This window comes from Arvicanthis niloticus, chromosome 3 (genome assembly GCF_011762505.2).
Source record: "Arvicanthis niloticus isolate mArvNil1 chromosome 3, mArvNil1.pat.X, whole genome shotgun sequence".
Classification (NCBI taxonomy): domain Eukaryota; kingdom Metazoa; phylum Chordata; class Mammalia; order Rodentia; family Muridae; genus Arvicanthis; species Arvicanthis niloticus.
In genome coordinates, this window is record NC_047660.1 from 137,420,994 (window position 1) to 137,430,421 (window position 9,428).

The following is a 9,428-nucleotide window of genomic DNA, read 5'->3' on the forward strand; positions in this document are numbered from 1 at the left end:
GGGACATGGGAGAGGAGGGACACGGAAGGGGGGACCCGGGAGGAGGGACATGGGAGAGGAGGGACACGGGAGGAGGGACATGGGAGAGGAGGGACATGGGAGGAGGGACACGGGAGGAGGGACATGGGAGAGGAGGGACACGGGAGGAGGGACACGGGAGGAGGGACATGGGAGAGGAGGGACACGGGAGGAGGGACACGGGAGGAGGGACACGGGAGGAGGGACATGGGAGAGGAGGGACACAGGAGGAGGGACATGGGAGGAGGGACACAGGAGGAGGGACACGGGAGGAGGGACATGGGAGAGGAGGGACACGGGAGGAGGGACACGGGAGGAGGGACACGGGAGGAGGGACATGGGAGAGGAGGGACACGGGAGGAGGGACACGGGAGGAGGGACATGGGAGAGGAGGGACACGGGAGGAGGGACATGGAAGGAGGGACATGGGAGAGGGGGGACACGGGAGGAGGAACATGGGAGAGGGGGACATGGGAGGGAGGACACGGGAGGAGGAACATGGGAGAGGGGGGACATGGGAGGAGGGACATGGGAGAGGGGGGACACAGGAGGAGGGACATGGGACGGGGGACACGGGAGGAGGGACATGGGAGATGGGGGACACGGGAGGAGGGACATGGGAGAGGGGGGACACAGGAGGAGGGACATGGAAGGAGGGACATGGGAGAGGGGGGACACGGGAGGAGGAACATGGGAGAGGGGGGACACGGGAGGAGGAACATGGGAGAGGGGGGACACGGGAGGAGGAACATGGGAGAGGGGGGACACAGGAGGAGGGACATGGGACGGGGGACACGGGAGGAGGGACATGGGAGATGGGGGACACGGGAGGAGGGACATGGGAGGAGGGACATGGGAGAGGGGGGACACGGGAGGAGGAACATGGGAGAGGGGGGACACGGGAGGAGGGACATGGGAGAGGGGGGACACAGGAGGAGGGACATGGGAGAGGGGGGACACAGGAGGAGGGACATGGAAGGAGGGACATGGGAGGGGAGGACACGGGAGGAGGGACATGGGAGAGGGGGGACACAGGAGGAGGGACATGGGAGAGGGGGGACATGGGAGGAGGGACATGGGAGAGGGGGGACACAGGAGGAGGGACATGGGAGAGGGGGGACACAGGAGGAGGGACATGGAAGGAGGGACATGGGAGAGGGGGGACACGGGAGGAGGAACATGGGAGAGGGGGGACACAGGAGGAGGGACATGGGAGAGGGGGGACACAGGAGGAGGGACATGGGAGAGGGGGGACACGGGAGGAGGGACATGGGAGAGGGGGGACACAGGAGGAGGGACATGGAAGGAGGGACATGGGAGAGGGGGGACACGGGAGGAGGAACATGGGAGAGGGGGGACACAGGAGGAGGGACATGGGAGAGGGGGGACATGGGAGGAGGGACATGGGAGAGGGGGGACACAGGAGGAGGGACATGGGAGAGGGGGGACACAGGAGGAGGGACATGGAAGGAGGGACATGGGAGAGGGGGGACACGGGAGGAGGAACATGGGAGAGGGGGGACACGGGAGGAGGGACATGGGAGAGGGGGGACACAGGAGGAGGGACATGGGAGAGGGGGGACACAGGAGGAGGGACATGGAAGGAGGGACATGGGAGGGGAGGACACGGGAGGAGGGACATGGGAGAGGGGGGACACAGGAGGAGGGACATGGGAGAGGGGGGACACGGGAGGAGGGACATGGGAGGGGGGACATGGGAGGAGGGACATGGGAGGGGGGACACGGGAGGAGGGACATGGGAGAGGAGGGACACGGGAGGAGGGACATGGGACGGGGGACACGGGAGGAGGGACATGGGAGGGGGGACACGGGAGGAGGGACATGGGAGAGGGGGGACACGGGAGGAGGGACATGGGAGGGGGGACACGGGAGGAGGGACATGGGAGAGGGGGGACACGGGAGGAGGGACATGGGAGGGAGGACATGGGAGGAGGGACATGGGAGGGGGGACACGGGAGGAGGGACATGGGAGAGGAGGGACACGGGAGGAGGGACATGGGACGGGGGACACGGGAGGAGGGACATGGGAGGGGGACACGGGAGGAGGGACATGGGAGAGGAGGGACACGGGAGGAGGGACATGGGAGAGGGGGGACACGGGAGGAGGGACATGGGAGAGGGGGGACATGGGAGGAGGGACATGGGAGTGGGGACATGGGAGGAGGAACATGGGAGAGGGGACACAGGAGGAGGAACATGGGAGAGGGGGGACACGGGAGGAGGGACATGGGAGAGGGGGGACACGGGAGGAGGGACATGGGAGGGGGGACATTGGAGGAGGGACATGGGAGAGGGGGGACACGGGAGGAGGGACATGGGAGAGGGGGGACACGGGAGGAGGGACATGGGACGGGGGACACGGGAGGAGGGACATGGGAGGGGGGACACGGGAGGAGGGACATGGGAGAGGGGGGACACAGGAGGAGGGACATGGGAGGGGGGACACGGGAGGAGGGACATGGGAGGGGGGACACGGGAAGAACATGGAAGATGAAAAGGGGACACTGAAGACCGGCGGGGGGTAAGGGAAACAGGAGGGGATGGGAACACCTGAGGGGGTGGGAGGTCCCCCATGCTGCCTGATGTCACAGAACCCCGATGCCCTTACTTCTTCCTCCCACTGGGGAAACTGAGGCAGCTGTGTGACCATGGAGAAGTCGCTATCTCTCTGTGGCCTCGGTGCCTGTATGTGAAGGGCACGGTAGCCCAGGCTCCAGGCACCCCAACCCACTCGTCACCAGCTGTCCCCCAGTCACTGAAGGATCCTGGGATAATGAAGACACAATGCACTGACAGCTGGGGAAACTGAGTGACTGCTGTGTAGCTGTGTCGTGACCCATGGAGGGCGGGGGTAGGGAGGTGGGGGGCAGACGGATGAGTTTTTGTTTGCTCCATCAGGTTCTCTGAAAGCCAGAGACCCAGGAACCGGACGGACTAAAATGTCCAATTTCATGCCAACTGTGACACGTGACACAGACTGAGGGAAACCGAGTGTGGGTGACATAGATGACAAGTAGCTCAGGCTAGCCTCAACCCCTCTCGCCCACGTCACGTAGCCCAGGATGACCTTGAACTCCTGATCCTCCTGCCTCCACCTCCTGAATGCTGGAATGACATCGACCACTGAGAAGCTGCTTTTGTTGTGGCTTCCTGACTCAGTTTCCCCTTTTTGACTACTGGGAGGTTCCTAGACTCCTCTACTGCACTGGCCCAGCTGATTCCACACTGAGCGGTGTGGCCTCGGGGACATCCTCTCCCTCTCTGGGCCATCCTGGACCCTTTCCTCAAGTGCAATGTCCCTGCTAACACTGGAGAATTCTGGGAAACCAACCAAGTGTTTCCTCTTTGAACTTTTTTAAATCAATTTTTTATTTTATCCATTTTAGCAACGTGACGGTTTTTGCTTCCAGCGTGTGGCTGAAAGCACTTACCCACTGAGCCCTTTCGTTGACCCCCTTTCTGGATGCTGTTAGCCCAGGCTAGACTCATGCCTCTGAGCCTCCCATCTAGGAAGCGGTAGGCAGGCTGGTCCCTCCAGGACTCTGGGAGTCCCAGGGCCCCGCGGCGGTCATTCCCGCCCACCCTGGGCCCCCCACGGTCCCGCAAAAGTGGGGCAGCCTGGTTAGGCAGCCAGTGGCGGGGAACGCCCCAGTTTGCGGCGCTGAGTCATCCGTTGCTGCGGATGAGGCTGGGGGATGCCAAGGGAGCACGGACTCACTAGGAAGTCTCATGCAAATATTAGTAACAAACCTCAAAACCGCAAGGCACTAGAGGTTCTAACAGCGCTGAGCGCCCAATGTATACATTCCCGACAACCCCTGGGGTGGGTACTGTCCCTTTTATTCACAGAGGAGAGTGAAACGACAGCACAGAGAAGTCGAGCGCCTGTTCCTAGACCACACAGCCAGCAAGCGGCATACAAGGGATTTGAACCTTTGCACGGTCCTTTCTCTAACTCCTAGAGTACCACTCGCGGCCTGCGTGACGCGAACACGGAGACCTTCTCTGGGCCTCCTTGTGGTGTAAGCCCGCTCCACCATGCAAGTCAGAGCGGGGCCAACCTCACCCCACATCCTTTTATTTGCTAATCATGGGGTTCATTATCAGCTGAATTAGATTAAACACTCACAGGCGTGGGACTCACAGGGAGACAACCCCACGGAGGGAGGCGACATCCGGCCCTGCGCGTATGAGGTCACGGCGCGGCTTCCCCCTGGGCAGCCTGGGGCAGATTAGGTGGCAGCGAGACACAGCGAGGTCTGGAAACCCAGCAGGGGTGGCACAGCAGCCCCGGGGAACCGTGAGGTCATCCAAAAGCAAAGGGGATCTCCCAAAAGCGGGGGATGCTTGAGTCAGCTCCAAGGAAGCGGTAAGGACTGAGTGCAGGGCACGGACCGGACCGGAGAGGCCGAACCCCAGGTTTGCTCTCAACTACAGGTCCCACGGAGAAATGCGTCAATCTCCGGCCGCAGCTCAGCCAGACGGAGGGGGCGGGGCAGCGCAGAAGGAAGAAGACTAAAGTAAAGCACAGTCGCCTGTCGCCTGAACGCATGGAAGAAGACATGACCCGACACCTCTGGCCGCCAGAGCCAAGGCGCGCGAGAAGGTCGCAAAGGAGCTCGCCACCGAGACACACCCCCATCTGTGTCCTTTAAAACAATTTTGATTTTTTTTTATATGTAAGAAAAGACAGGGAAGCCACGCGTGGCCCCCGAGATCAAGATGAGGCGACCCTGACATCACTGTCGGGCTGTGCGACCTAAGACCCAGTCACCCTCTCTGGTCACCCTTCCCAAACCGCAGCTCCTAATCCCTAAGATCAAAGAGCCCCCTGCGCTCCACACGCAGATCCCCCCCCCATCCGTAGTCCTCGCCCCCCCCAGCCCCATTCTCCCTGCCCAGCAGTCCCGGCTCCCCCAGCAGTCCTGCCCCTCCCCCCAGCCCCACTGTCCTGATTTCAGAGGAGACTCTGCCCCTGTCCGTGCATCCCAGGTCTTTGTTGAGGACCCTCCGGTGGATCTTGGTCGCGGTGTGGCTGTCGGCCAAGTGCAGCCTCCCCCACAACCCCCAGCACCGGCCACAGAGGACAGAGGAAGGGCGGCCTCCTCCTCCCTCTGCTTCCAGATTCTATCTAGGACGTCAGGTGCAAGAGAGAGGAAGTGGCGGGGACCTGGTGGCCTTTCCTAGTCCAAACGCTGGACCAGAGAGGACTAGAGCTGAACCCTGGGATGCACAGCAGACGGGAACAGTCCCTATCTTAGGCGCATCTCTCTCCCTCATGTGGAACCCTCGGTTCGGGGACAACCCAAAAAGGAAGCCACAGCCAGGCAATTTTCTACTACCCAATCGGACCCCAAGACTCTCCCCTCCAGCTAAGTCACAAGCAGACAAGTGGAGCTCAGGACGGCAGACAGGGCTCGGCGCTGCTAGATGTGTCCCCAGACCCGGCGGGTTTATAAATACCTATCTTTATTTTTAGGCTTTTCCTCCGGCTCGCCCCCACCCCGAACTTTCTCGACACCCCCCTCTTCCCCCACGCGGCGGCTGAGGCACAGGGTACAGGTGAGCGCGGGGCCGACACGACAGGCCACGCGGCAGGTGAGGTCATCAGCGAAGCCACAGGTCAGCAGACATCGAGAGACATAGAGTCAACACAGCAGGGGAAACCGAGTCACCAAGAGGAGCTTGGCCGCCTTCGAGTTCACGAGGAACACGGGGACACCCCGACTCCCTGGGGTGGAGACAAGGGCCCCAGGGGCTCCGAGAATAATCCAGTGTGCGGAGAGTCACGGTCACACTGAAGCGTGGGGACGGTGGATGTGGGGTTCCCTTCTGTGAACCTGCCACGCACCAAGAGCCCCCAATCCCAAGGGACCCGCGGACAGACCGCGCAGCCTTCTCGGCCACACCCGGCCAGCAGCGCTGTCCCCTGCGGGAGCCACCCTCGATAATGGCACCTGGCCACAGCCCCCCAAGGCTCCCGGGACACAGATGTCACCCTCCAGGGCGCCATACCGGCCGCAGAGCTCGCCTGGGAGTCCGGGCTTCCGCGCCGGTTCGTTCGTCCTGAGCCCAATTAAGGAGGACGCTCAGGGCGATCTCAGTGGCTGGTGACTGGTTACCCCCGGGGCCTAGGGGTGGGAGAGCCGTCCCCAAGAAGAAATGCAATGTCATGGTGAGGGTGTGTTCCCCCATCCTCCCTGGGGCCCCAAAGGGGACAGGATGGGACTTTGTGGGTCTCTGGAGACCCGGGCGCGATGGGCAGGGAGATGGACCGGAGGCCAGGCACAGACATCATCTGGGACCTAAGTGTCCCCCCCACTGTCCCGAGCTGGGGACTTTGGGGTGGGCCGGGGCGGGAAGACGCCCCCAGCTCCAGCTGCCCGCCTGCAGCCGCCAAGAAATCAGCTGGCAGAAGGCAGGAGCGGGGACAGAAGGCAGCTGGAGATTGACAGGGGGAGGGACACAAAGAAAGGAGAAAAGACCGGGCAGGGGGGAGGGGAGTCTATGCAAATGGCAGCTCCCACTACCCGGCCTTTAATGAAGGAAAGAGTCGCAGCTGGCGAGAGGAGCCGGAGCCGGAGTAGGAGGGTCCCAAGCTAGACCAGACAAAGCAGACAGCCGTTCTCTGCACCGTATGGACAGCACCACTCGCCCCCCCTCCCGGGGCACAGAAGCCAAGACCCAGGATCCAGGTGCAGAAATATGGGTGAAGAGGATGTGTCCACCAATCTAACACCTTCGGGATCCCCCTTGCTCTGTAGCAAACTCTTTGGGTCCCCGAGTGCCCATCCTGACTTGGGACACCTCAGAGGTCTCCCTGTGAGCATCAAGGACGGTTTATTGGGGGAGGGACATCCTGGCTCAGGTTAGAAAGTGAGCTTAAGGGAACCCTTGCCAGGCCGGGAGACACCCGGGAAGTGACCATTAGGTTCTACTGGAGAGAGGGATGAGGTGGGGGATGACCGGGAAGATAGGCGCTCACACCTGCTGCAGGTTTTCGGGGGCATCTGGAGGCAGATTTGAGAGCAGGGAAAGGGGGTAACGGACCGGGATTTGGGGGGTGTGGCAATCAAAAGGATCCTGGCTCATAGTGGTGCTGGGATTTGGGGGTGAGGAGGCTCCACGGGGAACTTGGCCCTGACCCAGCTCGCATTGCAACGGGGGTACCTGCTCTCGGACCCCATTTCTTTCTGAGCCCCAGTCCCCGCCCCCGGTGACGTCACCACCCTCAGCCAGTCAGGGGGCTCTTGGGGTGTACCAGGGGCCTCAGGGCTGCAGGCTGGCTCCCCGGGGTTCCCCACGGGCCCCCCGCACTGCGAGGACCGGAGGATGAGGAGTCCCAATCCCAGAGCTGGGGGAGGTCGGGGGTGGGGGGCGCCCTGCCCAGAAGGGTGGAGCCGAAGCCCCAGGTGAGCTGAGGCGCCTGGCGGGGTCTGCAGCTCCAGACACCGACACCGCGCACTGCACACGGCGTCCCCGCCCGGCTGGTGCAGTCGGCGACCCTGGGCACCGGCCAAGTCGCCCGCGCGCGACCTCATCCCTCCTGGTCCCCGTCTCTACCGGTTCTCGTCTCTATGGGTCCCTGTCTCTCCGGGTCTACATCCCTCGCGGTCCCCATGCCTCCAGCTCCATCCCTCCAGGTCCTCTACAACCCTCTCCCTGCAGAATCCGATCAGGGCTGCAGTCCGGACCCCCTTCGGAGCACAAAGGCCAAGAAGCTTGAAAGCACAAAGCCGGCGCCGCCCACCCCGCCCCCGTGTCCCCCGTGCGCCCCGTGCACCCGGGTACCTGCGGGCTGCGCATGCTGCTCCCAGCACCGGGTCGGCCCGGGCTCCGGCGGCTCCGCGTGCGCGCGCGGCCCGAGCTGCCTGGCGGGCGGGGCAAAAACCCACTGCGGCTCGTGCGCCCCCAGCCGGTGACGTCACCCCTTCCGCCGCCGCGGCCCTGGGGCCTGGCCGTGTACAGTACTGCGCACGCGCATAGAGGCCTGCCCAGTAAGGAGGCGCTGCAGGGTCACGTGCTGCAGGAGCCTGTAGAAGGCCCCGGGAGCACGTGGGACGTGGGACACGTGGGCCCGGCCTGTCTTCTCTGGATTTCCTTTAAACTCAAGTTCTGGTGTAGTGCATGCTGGCCTCAAGTTACACTTGCTGTGTAACTGTCTCCCCACACTGCTTCCTTTGGCCAAAGCATCCTTTCCCTAAATTCTTTCCCATCAAGCCCGCCTTGCTAGCTGAAGAGGCTGAAGCAGAAGGGTGTCGTTTTTTAACAGCATGTGATAACAATGAATTTGAGACAAGCTTGGGAAAAGCAGGGTGACCCTGGCATTAAAAAAAAAAAAAGTAGGGGTGAGGGCTCAACATGGATCGGTACATAGAGGTGTTTGCTGGCCAAGCCTGCAGCCCTGACTTCAATCCCCAAAGTCCCACAGTGGAAAGAGGGATCTGACTCCTATGGTTGGTGCTGACCTCCACACGCATGCCCACACCCATGTCCACAGAGTTACTAGACATGCCAAAGAAATGAAAAATCAGCAAAAGACTGAAAAAGTAAAGAAAAGAGTAGTCATGGTCATGGGGGTGCATAACTTTTAGTCAGCAGCAGGAGGATTGCTGCAAGTGTGAGTGAGTCCAGCATGGGCTGCACACTGAGACCTTGCCTCAAACAACGAAACGATTTATTTTACAATCTGGGCTTTTTTCCCCTGTGGAATTCATTCATTTGGGGCCAGAGCTGGAGACATGAGCAAGAGCCTGGAGCCGAAGAGTCCAGGCGGAAGGACTGGGTCATAAGCGGGGAAGCGCGCCATGAATAATTGACAAGGAGCCTAAATTAAGAACAGGGCTTCCCAACGCTGGCACCGCGGCCAGTTTAGCAGAGCCGGCTTTGTCCTCTTTCCTGGCTGGGGTGACCCTGATTGGCGCACTTGGTCCATACACTAAGTGTTAGTTGAGACTGGAGCACATAGTAGGTGCCGGAGCTTTGCGTAGTGTTCAGGGGCCCTTAGTGTAGTTGCTTGTGCACAGCAGATACTTGAAGTTTGGGTGCTCCGTGGAGATGCCTGGTGATGCACACAGGTGCCGTGTCCTTGCATAGTTCTTGCAGGTGTGTGGCATTGATGACTGCACACAGTGTGTACTTACATGCAATGGAGCTGGGTGCTGGCAGGGTTGGCCATGCCAGAGCAGAGTGGTCGTCCATCCAGGAGGGAACCAGGCCTTGTCCTGTTTGTCCGAACTGAGTAACCGCTTCCGCCCCGGGGTCCGTGTGAGCAGCGAAGGGGAACATGTAAACCGTGGCGGGTCTGAGAGTCTGGAAGCTTCCAGTGGCCATTCATCCACCCTCAGATCTGGGCTGTGTTAAATGCCATTTACACAGAAGTAACAAAA

General features: G+C 61.6%; 1 protein-coding gene across 9 annotated transcripts in view; it reads right to left on the minus strand.

Annotated features, from left to right (window-relative positions):
• Ptprs (protein tyrosine phosphatase receptor type S) overlaps positions 1-7,974 on the minus strand; it is a 62,729-nt gene extending 54,755 nt beyond the window's left edge. For all 9 annotated transcript variants that reach the window (XM_076932012.1, XM_034497699.2, XM_076932009.1 and 6 more), the window contains exon 1: positions 7,831-7,974. The gene's annotated coding sequence lies outside the window, so the exon portion shown is untranslated. The remainder of the gene's footprint in view (positions 1-7,830) is intronic.
• Positions 7,975-9,428: the final 1,454 nt, after the last annotated feature.